Below are 25,282 nucleotides of genomic sequence, written 5' to 3'. Positions count from 1 at the left end.
CGGCCTTGATCTTTGGTGTAGAAGCCATGTTTGGTTGTCCAGCTGAGACTTGGTCTTGGTGTGAGAACTTCTTCTGGGGAAAGGTACTATCATTGCCGAGGGGGACCCCAACAGCTTGTATTCGCTACGAACTTGGATTAACCTCAATCAATGCAAAGATAATGTGGAACATGTTGTCAATCTACAGGAAGGTCTTGGGAGCAGATGATCTACCACAATATAGAATCCTCCGAAGTGATGATGGTTCATCTAAAGCATCTGTTCTCCAAATGTGGAAACAATCTGGCAAGAACATCCTTACCAAGCTACAAACTGACCAAGATACACTTCTACAGAACCCAGTTGCCGTTAAAAAAAAACTGTGGGAGCAAGATTGGTGTGAAAATCAAGACAAAAGAGCAACACACAGATGCATGAAGGAAAATGCAACGGAAGAAAGGGCTTATAACACCTTGCCAAAATACCTCCAATTATTTCCTTGCCATAAAAGAAGATCCTATTATCTTAAATTTCGGATGAACTTGTACAAAACTAAATCAATTCTAAAGATACAAAGCGAAAATAAAGACGCTGTTGAGGATTGCAGATTTTGTAAAAAAAAGAAAGAAACGCTCAAACATTTAGTCCTCTTTTGTGAAGATCTAAGAGGTCTAAGAACGGCCTTCTTAGGTTCTGAAATCCACAAGAGGCCGACCTTAGATGGTGAAGATTGGTGGAATGTGTTCTCAGTAGGCGTAGACTTCAAACTTGTTATTCCTTTAACACTATTTCTAGAGAAATTGGAACTGCAAATGCTACAGTCCCCTGTTACGTAGCACATATAGATATTAGAACAACTAGAAAGAAAACAGCCTATTTACCGCTCATTCTGTGTTATGGTTTTAACGTCGTTATGCTTCTCTTCTGTTTAGTTTTGTACTTTCTTTTGTCTTTTCTTCCTTTCCTCTGCTTTTACGCATTTTCTTTTTCTTTTTTCTTTTACAATTTTTAAATCTAAGCGGAAGGTCTGAGTTTGAAATATATTTTAAAAAGTTCTTGGTTTTTAAAAGTTCGTAATGAACTAAATAAAAAAAAAAAAAAAAAAAAAAAGAAGGCGGATTTGAGACCTTTTCCAGTAGTCCAAAGCTCACAGGACAGCTTGTGATGATTCTCCCAGCTAAAAGGGGTGTGGGGGGTTGTGGTGGTTCAATAAATATGTGTGTTCACTGCACAGTGGTGTACCTATTTTGAAGCAGGTCTGAAAATATGACTGTCTTAACATATGGCGAGCGAGTGCCAGAAGGAATTTGTCTGTTTTCATAAGACTACAGCTCATTGAGGCCTGAAACTCTTCTGATGTGTAGGCCTGAGGGCACAGAGAGCCTACTCAGTCAGATGAGGCAAAAAGAAAGACGGTTTGCAGACTGGCCCTATTTGTCAAAACTGCTGCCTGATGGGTGACCTCCACGTGTCCTGAGGTGGAAATCTTCAAACACCATATGTAAGTCACAAACTCAAACTAACTGAAGCATGTTATAAGAATACGACAGCCTTTATGTACCATCTTCGGTCTTATCAGTTTATTCCAATAAGTGCTATATAGCTTAATGAAGGATTCAGGTCACATACTAACCCCACATTGATTTTATTGATTTCTATTTTCTATTATGAACTGTTTTAGTAGTGTTGAAATTATAAAATACACTTTTTTTGTAATAAGAACTGGTTGTGGAGATGATCGAGCACATGTCACATATATAGTGCATTTGAAGTATTTCTAAACTTCAGAGGAGGGGGGGCTCCAGGAAACAAAATGGCACAGAGTAGAACATGCAGTTGTCGGTGCTAGAAATGAGGGACTATGAGGGAAGGCCCAGAATGCAGGATAAGAGCATTTCTGTCAGCACACAGGGCAACGTATCGCAATAAGTTGGCCATGTTTTTATATATCAACAGGAATATTGAATATGTATTGCAAATATAAAGGTTGTTATTTGAATGAAAAAGGCAATCGTATATGGCTTCATCACAGTACAACTTAGTAATGTAGTTGAGAAGGACATCATCAGAAAAAGGCACGTACTTATAAAAGGAAAGTGCCCAGAAAGAAAAGGTAGGTATTCATGGAAACATAAGGAATGTGTGAGTTTCTCTATTGATCTTTATTGAAGGAAAGGAGACACAGGTGAGTAAAAGTAAAAAAAAATAAATGAGGAACATAGTGCTTTTAAAATGATAGCCTATTTAGTAGAGTGTAGCAGGTAAAGTATGGTGTGTGTGTGTGTGTGTGTGTGTGTGTGTGTGTGTGTGTGTGTGTGTGTATATATATATATATATATATATAATCTTTAACAAAAAACGTTGTTAAAGGGACGTTATGGTTAAGTTGCAAACAAAAAAATGTATGACATTCAATGGAAAAACATTGCTACAGGGATGTTATGGTTACAGGTAAAACCTAAAAACCCCAGAAATTCGCAAGTTATGGTACGGTTTGCAACCATAACTCGCCCTACCAATGTACACTGCAAGGACTAACACCCATGACATCCCAGATGACATCAAACATGTCATTGATGACATGACTGCTGCACAATCAAACAAAGAACAAAGAGGCAGAGAAGCAAACGGCAACTAGCGAGAACAGAACGTCTGAGCAACGTGGTGAGTACATGAAAGTTTGTGGTAATTGCACAGGTCCAGTAGCGTACAATAGTAGGAAAGCATGATGTTTTCTGTTTGTGCGCAGCAATGGCTTCCACCCTAGATTGGCTGGAGGGGAATTTTCCGCATGACCAAATGAGTGACCATAGTAACCCCATAGGTAGGGAACACGGTGGCAAGAAGAACACAATCACTATGTAATACTTCATGTGAATTAACCACATTTGTTGTCTTTTAACAGAACATACTGGAATGCAAAGCAGTACACCAGAAGTGGCACCTTTGCCACAGGAACATACAGCCACCAAAACTGAAGTAAACACTGGGCATAGTTGACCTCCTGGACGCCAAAGTTGATCAGTTGCTCCTCCAATTTGCCACCTTGTCAAATTTTGTCGAAGAACATATAATGGGGAAAATAAAATGTCACTGCCCAACTTGCACATGCCCGCCTTCCCCATTTCCCAATCCCCCTTGCCCGCAAATTAAGTGTCATGAAAGACGCTTCGATGAGACCTCAATCCCTTCTTCCCCTCACCACCAGCATGTTGAAATGTGAAAATCCACAATATATGTATCTGTTTCTTATCCCCCTTCACCTTTCCGAATAGTCGCTATGCATGTGTGTTAACATAGATTGATATGTTAATTTGTACTGATTGTGTATGTGCCTTTTTTCTTTGCTTAAAAAAGCCATTGTAAGTGTGAAGGGCACAACACTAGTGGGGATGATTGGAAGTGAGAAAAATGGAGGAGGTGGACCACCGCCACACCTGGGTGCTCTATGCTAAATCACAATAAAAGAATCCTTAGGACGCCACTATGTGCCACATGTTTGCATGCACACAACCGTCTGTAAATAGTTGCAGGAGGGTCCGTTTATCTGTGGCACAACTGCACCCATGGGTATATCCTCCTGTGACACCTGGTAACACTGTCACTGGTGAACAAATGTGAATAAATGTGTGATGTAGTTGTACTAGCTGGAAGCGTGCACATACGTCCTACGAGTATTATTCCACATAAACATTCCACCTACTGTATCATGCTCACAGCAAGCGTAGGTAGAAATGTGCAATGTATGTGTGCCATATGTTTAAGTAGCCAGGGGATGGCAAGAGTATCGGTAAGTAAACTATGCACGTGCCACAAAGTGCAAAGTCCAATATACGTCTGGCAAACAAGCTTGCAAATGGAGAACAATGGCGATGTCACCATGCTAACGGATCGACAGTGCGCGTGGTCCCTTATTTGGCGAACATGACCCAGATCTGTACACATCAAAAGAGGACATTTGTCTGCACTTGAAGTGTTACAGTGATAGTGCACCATTACAGAGATCCTCCACTCTTCCTTCTACATGTAGATATTGTAGGTAAAGAGTTAGTGCCACTTTTCGGTGTCATGTGCTCTACATCAGCCCTATCAAAGAGCACACCCCACAAGTGCTCTGTTTGGCTTTCTATAGAAGAGCACCGGTGCACATTGGTTGGGGCAGAAATAGTTTTCTCACCAATTGTATGCCTACAAACTACTTCTCAAAGTAATGGCCACCCAAGCTTCTGCTACTACCTCTGACTCGCGAGCACCCACACCCTCACCACCAACACCTCCTTCTAAAAGTCCTGAGCAAGGGACAGGTGTCATAATGTGGAAGGACATCGAAAAGGAAATGAGAATAAAGTAGAAGGAATCCCAAATGACAACAGCCAGTGGCAATCCTGGGTGCAGAAACTATTTAGGACCGTTGGAGATGTACTAAAATCTTACTTAGTCACGGAAACCTGGCTTGTACAGCTATGGCTCCACCTCTATGCAGCAGCACCTGAAAGCAAACCACCAGGAAACTATTCCGAAGGTTGTCCCCTTCCAAGGAGGCAGTAGGTTATTGTCCTCTACAGAATTCTTTGCATCGTCTCCTGCCACCACTAGGGACACTCCAGTGTGCCACCACGTCCCGCATGCAGCTGTGGAGGGCATACGCAGTGGGACAGACCCCTACCTTTCAAAGGTCACTGTATTGTGCATATACTGCGAAGCAGTACTGTGTAGGGGAGAACATTTGCGAAGTGCTTTTGAGGCTGCAGTCTGGGACCATGACAAACACTGCCCCCTACCCAAGTAAGGGGCACCACACATCTTCTGCTCTCCATGTCCGATTTCTTATCCCTGTGGTTGGTACCCTTTGCCAAATATTCCTTCCACAGCTGGCTTTTCTGGCGTGTCTTATAACAACAGGGAAAATGCTACACAGCCAGAAGGTGGGGGAACAAAAAGGCTCTTTTCAGAGCCACCTTGCACTGTTCAAAAATAGAAGTTGAATGCAGCATGCTGGCGGTGACGCTGCCTATAAGTGCCGCATACAGAGATGGCAACAATGGGCGGTGGGACGCTGTCAAAAGCTTTATATGAGTTTGCAAAAATAAGCGGTGGCTCTGAAAAGAGCCTTTTTGTGCTGTTTGTATTTTGAAAGTTAGAAGTGGTGAACAACCACAAAGAAAATGCATCCTACACTTACAGGAAGCACTGCAAGGCAATTTGGATATTACGCAGAAAGATCCCATTGCCAGCATCAGTCAGATTAACTCCATCAGAACTAAAAATGTTCCTACTACGAAATGTAATGTGGAAGGAGAACATGCCAACGTTGCGCAAAAAAGCACAAACAGCATTGTTCACATTGTGCTGCACTTTCTCCATTTGTGGGTCACAGAAGGAAGAACGCAGCCACATCTGTCTCTGGGCAATGCGAGAAAAAATCGTGTGTGATTTTGGAAATATTTCCATGAGTTGCCAAAATGTCTCCTTCATTGCAAACTGCAGTGTAATGCCGGTAACATGTCCTGAACTGTTCCCTCCACAATGAACAATAATAATGTCTGGATGAGCAAGCATCACTAAACTGGCACAAAAAGGACCCACATGGAACCACTGCATCCCACATATTCTGTACCAGTGCAAGTCGACATTATGGAAACCAAGGTGTGCACAATGCTCTGCGTAAACTTGTACCCAAGGTATCCACGAGTCGCTCAACAGCCATATAGTCCGCCTACTGAATGGCACATCCCGTCCCCGTAGCCATGTCCACTCCTACTGGCAAGCAGACGTTCTGGCACAATCTGTTGCTACACACCACACCGACAAATTCATATTGACCAATCCCATCTCCTGCATAGTCCCATTTTCATTGCAGCCACCCTCAAAAGACCCGGATGTAGTATGTGCCCACCCCCAAAAGGCGTTGCTTTCGCCAACATATTGTCCTGTGTACGGGGCTACACAAACACATTTTAAGCATCATAGAAAGTGGGCGACTTCGAAGAAGTGGTGCAAAGTGTTTTTTTCTAATTTTACAAAAGGGACATGCAAAGCAACATCTTTTTGTGTGCTCCTTCTTAGGGGTTGCTCTCGGCTTGTCCTCCGTACAGTACTACACGTGTGTCTGCAGCATACATTTTATATATTGCAACAGATTACTAATTAAAATAGGGGGAAAAAGATGAATCGCTGAACCGTAGTCCCATTTTCATAGCAAGCACATTAAGAAGGACAGCATGTAGCACGTGCGATTTCCCCAACTACCCCGAGGGTCGCGGACCACTAAAGCAGGGCCAGTCCTTCTCCCCTTTCAAGTACTCTTTCAGCAGCATTACTTGATTGGCTGCTGTTAAAGTATTAAATACGCATCCACCAATTACATCCAAGAACTGTGCATGTAATGCTATCACATCAAATGAAGAGTGCATGACAGCCGTTACACATGCAGAGGTGAAATATCCTGTAAATCAAAAGCACCTCCACAAGAAAGCACTGTACAATGAGCTAGGCGTTCTGCACCCACAAACAGCAGCATTGCTACCCATCACCACATCCAATAAGTATTACTATTTTTTCTACGGTACAGTGCCAACTGTGTTATATGTGCGCATACCTCTCAACTCACACGCTTTTGGCGGCTGTCACCTGCCACTTAGACAGCTCTCTCACCCGCCAAGCTCCCTAAACGCCCATAGGAATCAATGGGCTTTCACACGCCAATTACAAAGTCGGGTGTTTTCACCCGCCCAAGGGCTATGAAAGGTTGAGAGCTATGCGTGTGTAACAACAGTGTACCTAGGAGTAAATCTCCATAATGTACTAAAAATGTGTACTGTTATGTCTCCCATCACCTACCATTAAATCGCTCCTACTGTGGTAGGTGGTGCCAAAGGTTCCATTTGCATACAACAGGCATTGGTATACGAAAAAGGTTAATGTGTTCTTTTGTTCCGTCATTTTCACAATGCTTTCCCCCATTAAAGCACCTCTTAGCAAATGTGTACAAATAGCACAGAAAACTATCAGGCCGCCTTTCTGACCAAACCATGGAAAGTGCATACATTCCAAGCATAATGCCAGGTTCCACCCGCGTGTCATACATAACAACAGCAGTTAACCAAGAAAAAAAGTTATTGCCACATTCACAATAACATTTGTAAATGTGCATAATGAAATTAAAACCCTGTTGCAATGCCTGCACTCATGTACTAAGCATACATATGCAAAGACCTACATGCAAATGGGTGCCCAAAAGCATTGTGCTTTGCACTCTGTACATCGTTCTGCACCTTTGTCTCATCCTACCACAATGCCAGTACTGCATTTGTGAAGTAAATAGGCCTACATTAATACACCTTTTTCATAACCAGTGATACACTAAACTCCCAAATAGCCCACCTACTCCCTTAACAAACATGCTCCCAAGTGCCATTCATATTGTACAGCTTCCATTTATGCACACACACTTCATCTTCCTGCCAAGAGATCCCCCTCAGATCTCCCTATAGGTCTGAAAAATGTAATTTAGAAATTTAAGCACTATGGGCCTCATTACGAGTTTGGAGGCAGCCATGACCTTAATAAGGGCATTGTTGCCTCCAAACTCGGGTCCGGGTTCCCTGAATGGGGAATTACCGGGCCATTCCGACCTAGGAGGGCCCGGTATTTCCCCATTCAGGGAACCCAGACCCAGACCATCCCCATTCCCATTCGAGCCCCCATAGGGTTCAATGGGAATGGGGATGATGCTAACAACGGGCCCGTAACAGGCCCGTTGTTAGCATGCTGGTCCTCTCGCAGGACCTACAAAGGACGTCTGGTCTGACCAGACGTTCAGAGTGGGTCACACGAGGGAACCTCGTAATGAGGCGGAATGGGTTTAACGGCGCTGGCACCTTTACCAGCGCCGTTAAACCCATTCCGCCATGTCGTAATGAGGCCCTATGTAATTAGCCAACTTATTTTCTTGCCATCTTCTTATACAGGAGCAGTACACACCTGTCTCTGGAAAGCTACTGGAGTGTGCACTTCAAAATACAGCTTAAAATAAACCTACTCTCTGCAATCAACAAAGTAAGTACAATACCAGCATACTCTTGTATGTCTTACTAAACAAGTGCACTATTGTTGTAGTGTAGCATATATATGTGTGCCCCTCCAGCAGTATGCACTTCATTGTTACTGATCATGTCTCTACAGGTGCTAAGTGTTTGTAATGTCCCACCATTATAATAACGCCCACATACTAACATAGTGTCCCCAACCTAACCTTACACTCCACTGCACAGTCACACACTTGCACATAAATAGCTGCCTACACTCCCATTCAACCACTGACGCACACATATACATGTGAAAATGTGCACACCCACACTTCCCTTTCTTTGCCACTAGCTACTACACAATGCCTACAAAACGGAAATTCCGTAGAAAGCAACGCAGAAAGAGAGCCACGCAACCTAAAAACACAGAAAGTAGCCATCCTCTGCAATCTCAACGTGAACAGAAAGGTGAAGGAGAAGAGGTAATTCAGTCATTAAGCAAAAGGAATGCATCTGCCAGTAAAGACAGTGAAGGTGATCTGGCAAAATGGGAGAATGTAAAGAAAACCACTAAATACAGTTCAACGCAGACTACTGCTAAGAGAGCACATACAAATGGTAATGTAATCACAACCAAGCATTCTAAAAAAGTAATTTTACAAAAAATGTTCCACCACAGAGTCCTTCAGAACCTTACAAGTACAAATAGAGGGCAGAAATCACGCTCAACCCACAAGACCTATTGCAGAAAAGTCATCCTAGAAGCTCTTGTAGACAGTGCTATAAGCATGAAGCGGAAATTGTTTATAGTAATTTAGAAGAGAATGAAACCACTAACAAGATGAATTGCTAAATTGCAAGCACTACTTCGAAACAAATGCAATGTGACCATAGATACCTTTGACCACATCTGTACAGGTGAGTGGAGTCATACCACCAACACAGAGTCATACTTCAATAAAGAATCATACAAACAACAACACACTGACCAAATTTCCTTACATCAGAGTGGAGGAGGGTATGAAAAGATCCACAACATCATAATGGAAGAGGAAACACTGCTTTCAGAAATATACCCATCAAACATATATGTCACTCTCCAATCCACTAAACTAACACGCCTCACCTACAAATTGCCTTGCACATCAATGTGCAACGTTTGCCAATGCCTAATCAAAAATGTGCAGCAATTCTTCAATCAGTATGTCAAAGGCAACCACAAAAGAAAAATGAAAATACTACAAACTATGGACTCCTGTGTAGCGCACAACTACACTGGAATACGAGGACATTCCTTAGCCTGTATTTCTGGGCCAGCTTGCAAAAGCACCTTCCACCATATTAAAATGTTAGCAACCCACCATTCAACAGTCAGAAATCTAGTGTACAAACTGTACTATACAAAAACTCCAGCTTTAGCACTCCAACATTTAAATGATATTCTCCTACACAGTACAGCCAAATAAGTGCTCGATGAAATTGAGTACATCCAAAGAAAATACTGTGGAACTGAAGAGCACTTACCCACTCCAACATTTTCAGACAACAGTACTGGCAATAGTGCAGCTATCAACTTTTTATATCACACATACATAAAACAAATTCAAAAGTTCAAAAGCACTTATGCTGAAATGCCAAACCAAGTATGTGTGTGTTGTTGTAGAACTTTCTATAAAAAGAGCACCAAAACTGTAGATATAATGTAGAAAATAGAAGGCAATGAGGAATCCCAATGGTTTCAATTAGCTATGTACAATCGAGCAGAAAACAAGTACGACATTACCAACACCTCCATACTGTGCAGATACTGCACTGCAAAACATGACAATAACCAAAGGCCTTCACGTGCAATTAGTAATAATTTGGAACTAGTTCTACTGCCAAACGCACTGCAGCAGCTTAATTTGTATGAGAGTATTATAATACAAACAGTGCACCCATTCTACAACCAAAAACTGTAAAATTACCTCCCACCGAACTACTGAAAGGCATTTGTTGTAAAATAGTCTATTTACTATTAGATCTAAAAGAAAATGTAGACACTATACGAGTGAAAAGGCCAATACACGAATCTTTGATTATCCTGGTAAATGGTGTACCTACAAAAGAAAAAGAAATTTGGCAACACCTAGTGGAATTAACCAAAGTTAGAGAGGCGTTGCAGTACCTTAAAGAAAACAACAAATACTACAAGGAAATAAACGTTCAAGAAAACCTTTAGAGAAACAAGCGAAATAATTCAGGACTCCTCAACAAGTGGCCAATTTTAACGTTTAGATCCTAGTGCAGCCTCCAGTATTTTAGACCACTATACAATTCACCCACTGCACTCCAAAGACACCATAGACAATGCACTAGAAACAAATCAAATGTGGCAAGCCAAAGTAGTGCCAATCAGTATATGGGGAAAAAAGTGTGGAAGCACAAGCATTTCCTCTACTCTTCCCCACTGGAAAAGGTGGAAGATATGATGAAAGAAGCACACAAACAACAGCATCAGAATACGGCTGTTTACGAATGTATTCTGAAGACCCAAGATTGAGACAGAACATGGAGTACATATTCCACCTGCTCTTTGAAAGTGAACTAGCAACGCTATGTTATGGAGTTGCCCACATATTAAATACAGGTTCCCATTTCCACAACATGTCTGCTACACAACTACTTCAAAAGGTGCAAGAGAAGGACAAAGTTTTACAGTCAAGTGTTACAAATGTATTGGCAAACATGCGTGGTATGAAGGAGTACTGGTTCCGACGGCACACAGATGTACAACCTTGCTCCTCCCACATGGTTTGTCACTTTAAGTTGTGCTGAGCATGCAAGACTTGCACACTTTCCTATGCATAACAAACAAAAACAAAACAGGTGTAGACATGAAAACACCAGAAGAGCTGTGCTCTCTCAATCCAGTAAATGTTTCACACTACTTTCATCATCGCTTCCTTGCCATGCTGCACTTCATTTGCAATGAAGCACCTCCTCCCCTCGGAGAAGTGAAACACTTCTTTTGGAGAAAAGAATATCAAGCCAGAGGAGCACCACACATCCACATGCTTTTGTGGATTACAAATGCTTCTAAATTTGGTGAGGAAAGTGATGAAACTGTTTTGCAGTTCATTCACAAATATGTCACTTGAAAAATCCCTACGGAAAGTACCCTTAGTGACCTACGGGCACACATTTTGGAATTCCAAAGACACAAGTGTGGCAAGTATTGTCGATGCAAATATAAGAACAGAGACAAATACTACACCAAATGCCGCTTTGTTTTCCCTCGACCAGGTTCAACAACAGGCCAGGTAAACAGCTTCATGTCTTCGGTTTGACACAGTGTAAAAAGAAAATCTCCTAAAAACACATACTGCATAAAAAGGAGCGAAGCATCAAAGTACATCAATGATTACAATGCAATTATTGCCCTCTTATGGAATGCCAATGTTGATGTACAGTACATTGTAGACAATTCCACTGCTGTAGCACGATATGTCACCGCCTACATAACCAAAGCAGAGAAAACAGAGCTCAAAGACCTCTGAGAAAAAAAATAGCACAAAAATTGTACAGCTTTGGCATTAAAATGCTGTCCCATAGGGAATGTGGCAGCTACAAAGCCACTGACCGCTTAACCGGCACAGCCTTATATGGGAAATCTGACAACATGACGTGGCGAAGCCTTGGGCCTGCTGCATCCAGAAGAAGAGTACTTAAATCGTATGAACACATACAAACAATAGGCAAAAGCGATCCCAACAGCCAGGACATTTTGAAGAACAACTTATTGGACACATACTACCCAAACAGAAGTAGAACTTTGGAAGCCTTGTGCTTGTACCAGGTAGCCCAAAACCTCGCATACAAAAATAACATTACACCAGATGAAGAAAAAGGTAGATACAGAGTGGAAAGTTGTGTAGGCAGCCTGGTGAGACTTACCAAATGCAGCGTAATTAATCATACGAAGTTGTCCTTAAAAACTCTTCAACACAAAGAACTGTACTACATGGCTCTACTGCAACCTTTCAAACCATGGATAAAAAAAGATTTATTAGCCACCTACACCTCCTATGAAGATGCTTTCAAAGCCACTGAAAGTACAATTACAGATGAAAACTTTACATGGTACGAAACCATATTGGACAATGAACGTCAGCAACAAGAAGAACTTCAAGTACAACTAACTGTAGACACTTCTGAGAGCAGTGCACCTTTGCAAACAGGCAGCCAAGAACCACTTGGAGAGCCACTCATAGCAAATGAGGCAGAATTAGCCATGACAGAGGTAACCACCACTATGCTTCAGTATGAGCACTTTACAAAAGAGTTGGCAGTACTTAAATCCCAACTAAACTATGAACAGCGTACCATTTTCATAGACGTAAGTGAAACCATGAACATGGTATACAGCACAAAACTAAAACTTGCACCTGTGACAACTACAAACCTGTACTGCTGTATGTAAGTGGTGAAGCTGAGTCAGGTAAAACATTCTTAATAAAAATGATCAGTAAATACCTCCAACTATTAACAAACAACAAACTTTCTGTGGTTATAAAACCCCCTACAGGTCTGGCTGCCTACAACATAGGTGGAATCACTCTACAATGATTGCTACTCTTTCCAGGAGAACACCAAAACAAATTACAGTACTATACATTTTCAGCAGAATCTGCTATGGAGCTACGCAGAATTTTGAAACAAATGAAAATGCTCCTAATAGATGAGGTGAACATGGTCTCCAACCTAATGTTGGCTTTGATTTACCTCAGAATGCAAGAGGTACTCAAAACAGACTACGAAGAACTCTTTGGAAGAAAACATGTCATTGTTTTCGGAGATCTCCTTCAATTGACACCAGTCAAAGGTGAACCTATCTTCAAAACCTTGGGACACAAACAGTGCCATAAAAGTCTTGGAAGGATCGGGAATGTAAATCTTTGACAACATTTCCAAATACAGAGAACTAACTCAAAACATGCGCCAGTCTGTAGACCTCACCATTGCCAACATTTAAAAAAACATATGGATTGGTGTACTATCAAAGGAGGCGCAGTCTACCCTCAATAGTAGACACATCCATGAGCTGTACGGTGTAACACATGTGCTACTGATGTCATGGAACACTTAGCTCAGAAAAATGTCAGCTGAATGGCCTTAATGCCAACTCTAGCAAGCTGTGCACAATTTAATGCAACAATGCTGCAAAAAGAAAAACAACCACTAGTGCAAATTCATGCCACAGACGAGGACGTACACAGTATGACAATACCTATGTGTCAACAATGCATAGCACGACTACAAGCCTTGGAGAACTCCATCTCCAACACACCTGGTTTGGAGAAATGTTTAATTTTATGTGTGAACTGTAAAGTTATGCTAAAGCGTAATATTGACATACAGCAAGTTTTAGTTAATGGAGCACTTGGTACAGCTGTTGGCTTCCAGACATACCCACGGGACAACAGCATCCAGTTTGTAAACATCAATTTTGATAAACTTTCAGAAATCAAAAATATAGGACGCACAACAGCGAGATTCCTTCTTTTCAAAGGCATGTATGTACGCAGAGAACAGTTTTCTCTGTCGTTAGCTTATGTAGTAACTATTCATAAATCGCAAGGTCTAACCTTAGATCACGCATTAATTGATATTGCCAACACAGTCTTCAAAGAAGGCATGAGTTATGTAGCACTGTGTCACGCTCACCTGGTCTCCACAGGGGCGTAGTACGCAGCCACACGAATGATGGCTGAACTGGCATTGCACAGCTTGAGTGATGATGCCTGCCCGCGTCTTCACCCTCGTTATCACCCCAGGAGGCATTTGCCTGCAATGTCAAAACAAGATATTAGCTAACTGAGTGGAGCCGGATTGGTTCCACCTCCTTTTACCTTCTGATGCCCCTTCTCCTCTTCTGTCTCACCTTGGAGTTCTTAATGGTAGGCTCTCCGTCCTGCAATCTCTAGCAGGGGCGCGGTATGCACAGTCTTTCCTAGGACCAAGTAACTTCGCTGATCCTGCGGGGCTGTTGCAGAGTTTTGAATAGCTGGATTAAGCAGGTAAGTCTCTATGCCAATGGATGCTTGGTATATGTGCTTAATGTCCTTATTGCCCAAGTTTTAACCTGTGTTTCTCTTTTCTTTCAGACGCGGTCTTGAGTGGTTTTCGGATGAAGATTAGACTCTTCCTAAGATGCTTAGCAGATTTCCTGCAGGTGAGTATTAGCGCGGGTGAGTGGCGCTGAATGTCTGTATAGCTGTTTCTTTTCCGGGCGCGACTAACCTGCTGTTTCTTTTTCTTTTCTGCAGGCGCAGCGCGGCTCCAGGACGGCGATGGGAAGAACCACTTCAATGAAATTCCTGAAGAATGCAGACCCCAGGTGAGTATTGGGTGTCCGTTTAGATACCTTCTTCTCTGCAGGTGCGGCGGCCCAGAGAGCAGCTGAAAGTGCGGCCGATTGGATGGAATACTGCAGGTAAGGCCTTTGTTGCTGTACTAACTCCTGTTCTCTTCTTTTCCTTCTCTCAGGTGCCTCTGGATCAGGATCTCAGGACGGGCGTGGCTGTAGAAGTTCGAGTACTGAGCAGACACGGTGATCGTTACGCTGCAGGAGTGCAGAACAACACGAAGCATGTTCTGCCTGTAGGGTGTGGCTTAAATAGCCTTGTAAGTAGTTCCAGGTAAAATAGTCCCTCAGCCACACCCTGCAATCTCAGGTAAAGTAGTCCCTCAGCCACACCGAGGGTATACAGACAGGCCCAGCCCTATTAGGCTGTGAATGTAGTCCCATGCAATTAGCACAGGTTATGAGCCTGGCACCAACGGCGCCAGGACTGAGTCCAGGAAATCCAAGGACACACTTTTGGGGCTTGATAAGCCCCTAAGGGTGCCAGTGACTGGGGTAGGCCAATAAGCTCCAGAGGTTTGGGAATTAGTACCATGACACACTGTCACTGCTACATACACTGGAAGGACTGTATCTAGTTAATTTGATTCAACTGCAGTCAGTGCAGAAATTCTGTGCATCATAGAGTACAATAGACTATGTGCACTGTACACACCCCATCTAAAATTGTACCGTATTCCTCAAAAACCAAAAGGTTTGAAAGGAAGGCGAATTCCATCAGAAGTACTAAATGATTTTGCCATACTACCATCTAAGAAATTGAAATACACTCATACTTACAGCAACTACCAAAAGCAAATACAAAAGGAGTAAAATAGACAAACCATACCCAACTCCACCCACAAAATAAATGCCTCTGCAAAGAAACAACATACCCTTCCGTCAAAGGGCTCAGACACAGAAGTACCTGGACCATTCACATTTTCCAACACAACAGGTGTTAATTGCTATGCAAATGTAACAATCAATGCTCTATTCCAAATACCAGCAGTTGTGGAAAACATGTATTTAAATGGCGCAGACCAGTTGTGTTTGCAAATGCTCATCCTTTACAGAAATGCAGTAAGTAATCCTGACACCATTTACAGTGTCTCTGGAATAAGGCAAGAATTGCACTACAGTGCTGGAATGGTGAAATTCACTTTAAACCGAATTTCTAATGAACTTACTACAAATACTGGAAAGAGAAAACATACCTATAAATGAAATCTTTCACATTTCCTACATGTGGAAACACACATGCACTCGGTGCAACCATGTAATTCAGGAACATGTCCCTAACAAATACTTTGTGTATGTGTCAATACCTAACTGTGACTCCATTCCATTTCAGCAACTGATGCAAAAACCATGGCATGTGGTGTACGTCATGCAATTCTGATATTCGTTCGGCGCGACATATACACTCACATAGTCAATATGTGATATTAATGCTCTTAAGATACAATGCCGACGGTACGAAAAACAACTGCAAACTTACTGCCTTCACACGGACAGGTATAACTTGGCAAAAAAACCTTCACAACTGTAGCCATAATCTACCACACAGGGAACTCAAACAATGGAGGCCACTATACTGCATACATTAGAAAGCAATCGTCATTGTGGGAATGCAATGATGCTTCCAACAGTCCAAAGCACAGACTACCTGCAAATCTTGCAAATGCCTACTTAATATTCTTGAAGCCAAACATTTACTCATTGATGTACAAACCTACTATACCTTAGTCCGCAGGACCAACCAGTACCTTTGTAAGTGGACAAAAAATGCTTTTCCTCCCACACTATCGACCTAAAGCAATGGGCCTCATCACGACCCAGGCGGTAAGGGGTTTACGGCGCCGTAAACAGCGCCGACCCTTACCGCCTGAGTACGAGGTCCCTTAGCGCCATGGCGAATTTAACACCTGCTTTTAGCAGGTGTTAAAATCCATGGCGCTAAGGGACCATGGAGTTAATTACGCCACCGTAATTTACGGTGGCGTAATTAACGCCTTCCCCACTCCCATTATGCCCTATGGGGCAAAAATGGGAATGGGGAAGGGTAAATGGGGATTGGGGACTTACCGCCCCGCCAAGGTCCGAATGGGGCGGTAAGTCCGCCAACCAACATGGCGTAAACATAGTTTACGCCATGGTGGTAAAGTCACGGCCCAGGCGGTAACTTACCGCCTGGGTCGTGATGAGGCCCAATGTATCATACTGGAAGCAATGGAGAAATGCACTACAGTGTGTGTTGGACAATGTTATCCCCAATGAACCCAAGGAGTACAGTCACACATACAGTACGGGTACACAAAACCCGGTACCAGTATTTTCACTGGATACGTGGAAGGAAAAGTGGTAAGTGTGAGGGTTCAAAACTATTCTCAGTAACCTCTAAAATCACCACTTACGCAAAACAGTCACCAGCTCTCCAAGAATAGTCATATAACTCCAACACATAGACGTATCAGCACATAAATCCGCAAATGCACAGTACCACTTCAAAATGTACACAGATATCCAAGTAACCACAGGAATGCACACACTTCTCTACGTACCCTTTACAAAAGGGACACTGTAAACAGTTGGAATACGCCACCTGGTATCTAACTGCAACCTGAATACGACAATGTTATTTGCAAACTAACGAAATACGTGCGCTAACATATTCTGTTCTGTTTTCCCACAGATAATGCAGCAACCACTTTACACTCCATACACAAAACACAGTGCAGGCCTTCCTCAATCCAAACAGTATGTCTGCAACGATTGCTATTATACTTCTCTACAATATCCACAGTGCAATAAGTGCACTTATTTCTGCTATACACATACCAATACCATCACTTACAATGCACACCTATATTACACTATGCAACTTGTGCCTACGCCCTACACGCTTCACTACACCCTGTACATTGTAGGGCCTCCAGCCATACATTAAACATTGTACACCCTGCCCATTATTGCCGCTGCACTGCAGAGCTATACATGCAAACATCTATCCACGTACCACTAACCCTACATATAACACAGCCACCTACCCCTTAGCCACTACAGTTGACCTTGTGTGTTATTTCTTCCACATAATACATATCCTGTTTCCTACATACACTGGTCACCTAACCCTATAATAAGTGCCCACACTGAATTTACAACACCACAGAAACCTACCCTACAATCTGCACAATCACAACAATACAACTTCATGCATACATCAATACATTTTACGTAACTGTCTAACTACTGCAACATTGGCTCCTTGCTTTCCACTGGCACTGTGTAGGCCATTAGGTCACTTTTATTGTTAGGTACACCATTTCCAAGAAACGTATCCAAACCATATTTCACTGCAGCGCATAGATCATAGCTCCCCCAGCCCCATTGCAACCACCGCCTTAGTACTTAACTTTTTAAACTTTGTTTCCCTTTTTTCTTGTGTAAAGGAAACACCATTTAAAGCCCATAACCACCTTACAATGTTAGACAAACGTTCACACTAACTGCTTTCATTCCTAAACAGTAGCCCCAAAAAGGGTCACGCAGCACGACACCAAACTGCGTACGATGGACCACCCACCCACGTCTTCTGAAACAGCAAACACAGTCTCAGATTACCATTACCCACCGTTGCCTGCACAAATAACTGGTCCTTACCCACTGTAAAAACACATTTTATGTATTTTGCCATCTGTGCATTCACGGGACCATTTGTACGGCACCATCATATCAACTTGTGCGTTGCACTACCTTCACCGTAATGATACTACCACAACATTTGTAAATACATGCTACAAGAGAACCATGTTGCCGGCTGATTCCTTCCTTTTTTTTCCTCCATCATCTCTGGAAATCGAAACCTAACATACCTCTCGTTTAACAGGACACACACTCATTATAAAACAGCCTTGAGGGGGAAGCTTGTTTAGCTCCAAGGTCAGATATTGTATAGAAGTCTAGCAAAAAAAGATACATAACTTACACTGCAGTTCCTCTGTACATGTGCCCGAAAGGTATTCTGCAATGATCCCATTTGCCGTACACTGCAATTTCACAACCTCCCAATGGAATCATGGAATTTGCCAAAATGATGTAAGTACACCTTTACATCACATGTGTATTACGATTAACATTTATTAATGTGCTCTTCAGTATGCATATTTAAAAATGTACTCTACCGCTCACTTTCTCTCTGTACATTACACAGACTTTTGTGAGAATAAAAAAATGCTGTTACACTGCCATGTCTCCACCATTCCCAGTAAGTTGTAACTGGCCCTCATTAGGACCCTGGCGGATTTTTTCCGCCATCGACGGACTTTTCCGCCATGGCGTAAAGTCCGTTTACGCCATGGCGGATGGTGGACTTACCGCCCCATTCCGAGGTCGGCGGGGCGGTAAGTCCCCATTGACCCATTACCCTTCCCCATTCCCATTTCGGCCCTATAGGGTATAATGGGAGTGGGGAAGGAGTTAATTACGCCACCGTAAATTACGGTGGCGTAATTAACACCAAGGTCCCATAGCGCCATGGATTTTTACGCCCGCAAAAAGCGGGCGGAAAAATGACCATGGCGCTCTGGGAACTCGGAATTGGCGGTAAGGGGTCGGCGCAGCTAACGCTAGCGTAAACCCCTTACCGCCAGGGTCCTAATGAGGGCCACTGTCATTGTATTTTCTTTTGCTGCCATTCTTCCCCACCCCCCAATGCAGACATACAAGGCAAGACGAACATGGAACGCAAGTCGTACACTAAAGCACCACACCTTCTGCGCACCCGTACACTGCTACATTCCCTGTTCTGCCCTTTGTATGCCCTTTCAGACAATTACTACGTCTATGCACCCTCTGTGTACTATACGTTATAATGGCCACAGGTGCACGCAGTGGTGAACCGGCACACAAACATCTACAGCTCACATTTCATTGACGCGCGCCTTACCAAAGCAGCTCCTCCATTCTCCAGCAATCCAAGGTGACCGCCATTATGTTTCTTATTGTCTTACTTTCTTTGCAGACACACAGACACATTGTGCCGTGGGTCCAACTACACTCACTACCACTGTCATCTTTTGTAAGAAAGAAACACATGAAAACAGCATCTAGTCCCAACAGTTCCAAGACATTTTCTTGTGTGCAGCCGTACAATCACAGTATTACCTACAAACCAGAGACCAAGGCAGTGGGTTCACATATGGCGCTTCGCACTAACACACAGTGCATGGTCCATCAGGCATGCAGCTGTTACTACATTATCCTTCCCACAAAGTTTTGTCCTGTACGCTGCAACTAATACCCGCTACTTACATCTACTCTTATTCCTCTTTCTACTCAGATATCTTGCACCCTACTGCATGTGCCACACCTTCCACTTTCCAATAGACGGCTGGTGGACCAACCATTGGAGGATTACCATAAGCAATGACTTTTCCATCGTTATTATCTGGGCCAACCGATACGGCCCGGTATGTCCACTTGCGGTTCCTGCTATACAAACCAACCTGCAAACCTTTATTGTGTAAGCCATCCCAGAGGCACCAATGCTACCTTCTCTACCTTTCAGAGAAAATGTATTCTTCCACACGGGCCACCAAGCACCACTACGTACTCCTTTTCCCACTGTGCTACAAGAGAACAGAAGTACAGAATTGCAAAGACGGCATTGGTCACTGAATTTTGTTTGTGAAATAAAAGAGTGGTGAATGCACCAACTGGCACGTTGTCATTTACATTCTATGGCAAAATAAAGCACTTCCAACCACTCACTTTATTGTTAGTAAAGTATTGAATGTTCTGGAACCGTATACTTTGTGTGTGCATGTCCGCTTTTGATTTTGTTTATGTTGTTCCTTTCCAGAGCTAGATGCTTACATGACAGAGTGCGCTACGCTTGGCACGCACATAAAATAAATACCTGGAGTGCACGCCGTGAGGAACGACTGTCCACAAATGAAGTCACTAACGCCAGTGACTGCTGCGATGGTGTATGCGGCACACAGGAATAGCTAACAGAAGCGTTGCACACATTACAATTGCACACACTAAAAGTTCCACCTGCTTCCTTTGGCCATACCAACAATTATGCTAAACAAAGGTAACAGTCAGATGGCCTGCCATCCTGTATATAGCTGGACTTAACAGCGTTCATGATGTCGGCTGCAAAAGTATGTGTGTTGGACTGTACATTATCCATACTTTTCATGTGTAATGCTTATTAACTTGTGTCATGTCGCACTACCTTCCTTCGCTCTCAAACTACAGGGTATTATGAGAGGTGTACCATCCTGTACATTAAATGTGCCATCGCAGTATGTGAATGGCAACAAGGCCAATAACGTTCACCATATTCAAGTGCAGTCACTTCACGCCACCTCTACTGGTGTGCCAACTGCAAAATTTCCTCCACAACCATGCTGTGTCAGTGAGAACCCACAGGAGACATACACATTTCCAACCGTGTACGCTGGAGTTGCATGTCAGTGTAAGAACTGACCCAAAGAAGGCAACATTCTGCAACCTACTTCCGAACAATGTGCACATTGTTACGTCAAACGCCCATAGCCATCCATAAACAGCAGTCGTCACTTGCCACTCCGAACACAACATGGTACACCAATTACAAGAATCCCTATATCATCTGCAATACCCTCTCCATCCCCAATATCCTCTGAAGGTGTCACGATGCCTGCCCCTGGAAAGCCAGACCAGGCCCAGCAACCCCGGAAGCAGGCATCATGCCACTTGAAGCATGCCCAAAAACCCCAGTTAGGGGCTATTTGGCTACAGTCCTGGCGCCTATGGCGCCAGGCTCATAAGAATAAAGTCAGTCCTGGCGCCATAGGCGCCAGGCTCATTACAGAAAACGTACCTGATGCAGACCATGCTGCATACCTACCTGATGCAGACCATGCTGCACGAAGCCACAAGCCAAATGAGGCTTAGAGGGACTATTTTACCTCAGGGACTCCTTTCCTCTCGGGTGGGGCTGTGGAAGAATACTTACCTGGAACTTCTTCCAAGGCTATTTAAGCCACACCCGGACAGCCACACGTGCTTCGCGTTATTCTTCGTGCTGCAGCGTAACGCTCACCGTGTCTTCAGCAGCTCCAGTCTTCAGCCACGCCCGCTTCAGCCCTGGAACACCTGGAATAAGAAAAGGAGAAGGAGAAGAGATCAGAACAAAACCCTTACCTGAATCCTTGATCCAGCACATCGTCGATCTGGAAGAGAGAAGCCTTCACAGTGCCTCGCAGCGCCGCGCTGAACTCACCATCCGGGGCTGCATTCCTTTACTCCATCGCGAACCCAGCATCTCCAGGCCATTCTTCAACACCTGGGGGAGACAAGAGCAAATAGGTGAGCAAGGGCAATACAAACCACCCCCAAAGACTTACCTGATTACCACAGGGGGGTACTCACCTCATCTCGGGTCGGCGCAGTCAATCCTGCATCACCGCCGCACCCCGGCCCCTAAGGGGAAAACAAGGACAATACAACCTACCCCCAAAGACTTACCTGATTACCACAGGGGGTACTCACCTCATCTCGGGTCGGCGCAGTCAATTCTGCATCACCGCCGCACCCCGGCCCCTAAGGGGAAAACAAGGACAATACAACCTAACCCCAAAGACTTACCTGATTTACCACAGGGGGGTACTCACCTCATTTCGGGTTGGCGCAGTTAATTCTGCATCATCGCTGTACCCCGGCCCCTAAGGGGAGAACCACAATAGACTTACCAGGATCTTACCAATTGCCACTTGGAACTCTTCTAGTGGTTTAAATCTGCAACCTGCAAGGAATCTGGGAGAGTGAAGATCAGACTTTTGAACTCTTACGAACGATTGGACTTTAGAGTCAATACTGGAACTCGCCAATTCCTCCACGCCAGTGAAGTAACTGGTCGTCTACGCGCCCCTGCGCTCGACGCAGGATGGAGAGCTCATCTTTCCAAATCATCAGGTGAGATTAAGAGGGGACTTCAGGAGTGTTCTGTGGGCAGACAAGGGGAGTGGGAAGGCGGGTTAATGCTCAGATTACGGGAGGTTAATTCCCCTTCTCCATTGCAGAAAGATATTCGTACGAGTCCAACAAACAAAGCTAAGTGGGTCTGTCCAGTCTGTCATCTCGGCTCTACGTGTTACTCTGGTGGAAGCAACAGCGGGCCAGTCCAGATCGACGTCCCCGTGGGAATCAGGTGAGCGTAAAAGAAGGTTCTTGCTTGCGCACCTACCCCACAACTCTTTAAGTGTTAATATCCACGTACATGGGCCATGTCGCAAAAGTTATGCATTAAAGCAATCCTTGCAGGTTCCACTTTCTTACTGCACTCCCTGAACCAAAGCTCTGTTCATGTCCACACCACTCCAAATGCAAATGGTGTCTTATCTCACCAATGCTCCTTTACGAACTGGACCATGTCCTCCACAGTGATTCTGAAAAGGCGCGGACCTTATGACACTTACATATTTACAAGTGTATTGTATTAATAATTTATGCAAATGACCTAAGGCAAAGTGAAAGTACTCTTTGTACATATGTCTTCAATCCACATACTAATATCACAGTACTCCCATACATAGCAGCATTGTGTTGCAGGTTTGTTAGCAACAGCCTACTCCTTCTCCACACCCACTACAAAGCAAAAGACCCATGATTGGAAAAATTTCAGCACTTACCCTTTCTGTCCACAGGTACATATTGGTTCAATAGAGAACACAATCACTGCAACCTTCTGTTACCTACTTCCAACCGTGCCCACCCTCTTATGTCCAAGGGCCCCAGCCATGCACACAAGCCAGTATGGGTTTTGCAGGCACAATACAACATAGCACTCCGACTGCAAATATCCTCATGTTGGGCCTCATTACGACCCTGGCGGAGTGGGTTTACGCCAGCGTTATTCGCGGCGGACCCGTCCGCCCTACTACGAGTTCCCGTAGCGCCATGGAACGTTTTCCGCCTGGTTTTTCCGGGCGGAGAAATCCATGGCGCTACGGGACCTTGATGTTAATTACGCCACCGTATTTTGCGGTGGCGCAATTAACGCCTTCCCCACTCCCATTATACCCTATGGGGCAAAAATGGGAATGGGGAAGGGTAAAATGGGGAATGGGGATTTACCGCCTCGCCAAGGTCGGCATGGGGCGGAAAATCCGCCAACCTCCATGGCGCTATCGGCAGCTTTCCGCCGTGCTCCGCGGTGCATTTAGCACCGCGATTTCCGCCAGGGTCGTAATGAGGCCCATTGTCTCCAATGCACTCCCCATCCCCAGTGGAGTCTGCCTGCACTCACCAAAAAATGATAGTCGCCTCCACAACTGTACACCAATAAAGTATATGTGATTACCTGCATACAAATTCCTTCCATGTGCCAATGTCCAACTGCCCTCCCTAAATGAAGGCTGTGCCCAAGCCCCAGGCTCTTGGGTACATAGGCAGAGGCCTATGGCCTCCACCCATGCACCCAATACCCTACTCCTTCAACACACCCACTGAAATGCAATATAGGCATGCATACTACCATGTGGCCACGTACCTTTCCTGACTACCGGTACATGTGGGTACACTAACTAACTCACACAACGCGACATTCTCCAACCTACTTCCAACCAGTGGCCAAACTGTTACATCCAATAACCCTAGCCATGCACACAATCCAGTACACCTTTGCAGGCACAACACACCATCATACATCAACTGCAAATACCCTCATATTACCTCCAATTCCTATCCCCAATGCACTCTACCTGAACTCAATGCACTCTTTCTACGTATGTGTGCAATTCACAGACCATTATAACAGTCCTCCCATGCATGGCTACATTGCGTTTCATGTAGTGTGCCGAACACCTACGCTACTCTTTGTACATATGTGTGCAATCCACATATCGATAGCGCAGTACTCCCATACATTGCAGCATTTCATTGCGGTTTCATTGCCAACAGCCTACTCCTTCACCACACCCACTGCAAAGCAATGGAGCCATTAATTGAAACATGTGACCACTTATCTTTCCTGTCCACGGGTACATATTGGTACAGCAAATAATCCAATCAAGGCAACATTCTATAACCTACTTCCAATATCATCAACCAGTGCCCACCCTGTTATGTCAAGGGCCCAAGGCAATATTCTTTAACCTACTTCCAACCAGTGGCCATCCTGTTTCGTCCAAGGGCCCCACCCATGCACACAAGCCATTAGGGGTTTTGCAGGCACAACACAGCACTCCAACTGCAAATATCATCATATTGTCAATGTCTGACTGCCCTCCGTAAAGCAAACCTGTTCCCAAGCCCGAGCCTCTTCGGTACAAAGGGACCCAATTGCCTAGTCCTTCTACACACCCACTGGAAGGCAATAGAGGCATGCATGGTAACATTTCCCACAGTGCTTTCCTGCCTACAAGTATGTATACCTATACTAACGGAGCCAAACAAGGCAACTTCTCACACCTACTTGCAACCAGTGCCCACACTGTTACGGCCAAGGGCTGTTGCCATGCACACAAAGCAGTAGGGCCTTTGCAGGCACAACACAACATAGTACAGTGACTGAAAATATCCTCATATTATCTCCAATGCACTCCCCATCACCTATGCAGTCTGCCTACACTCACCAACATATGATAGTCACCTGTGCACCTAACCACCAATGCAGTGTATGTCAGTAGCTGCTGGAATGGTCGAGTGTGCTGCCAAACAATCTTTCCTTTTCTCCATGTCATTATGATCTCCCTTGCAGCAATGGTGTGATCAGACTCAGCTGCATAACTAACCGCTAAGTGCTTCACTGCTCTCCCATACATGGATCCATTATGTTACAGGGGTGGTGCCCAAGCCCTAGGCTCTTTCTACATGCCATGGCCATGCAGTAAAAAGG

The sequence above is a fragment of the Ambystoma mexicanum genome, chromosome 3q (genome assembly GCF_040938575.1).
Source record: "Ambystoma mexicanum isolate Mex_15411 chromosome 3q, UKY_AmexF1_1, whole genome shotgun sequence".
NCBI lineage: Eukaryota > Metazoa > Chordata > Amphibia > Caudata > Ambystomatidae > Ambystoma > Ambystoma mexicanum.
This window is presented reverse-complemented; position numbering follows the sequence as displayed.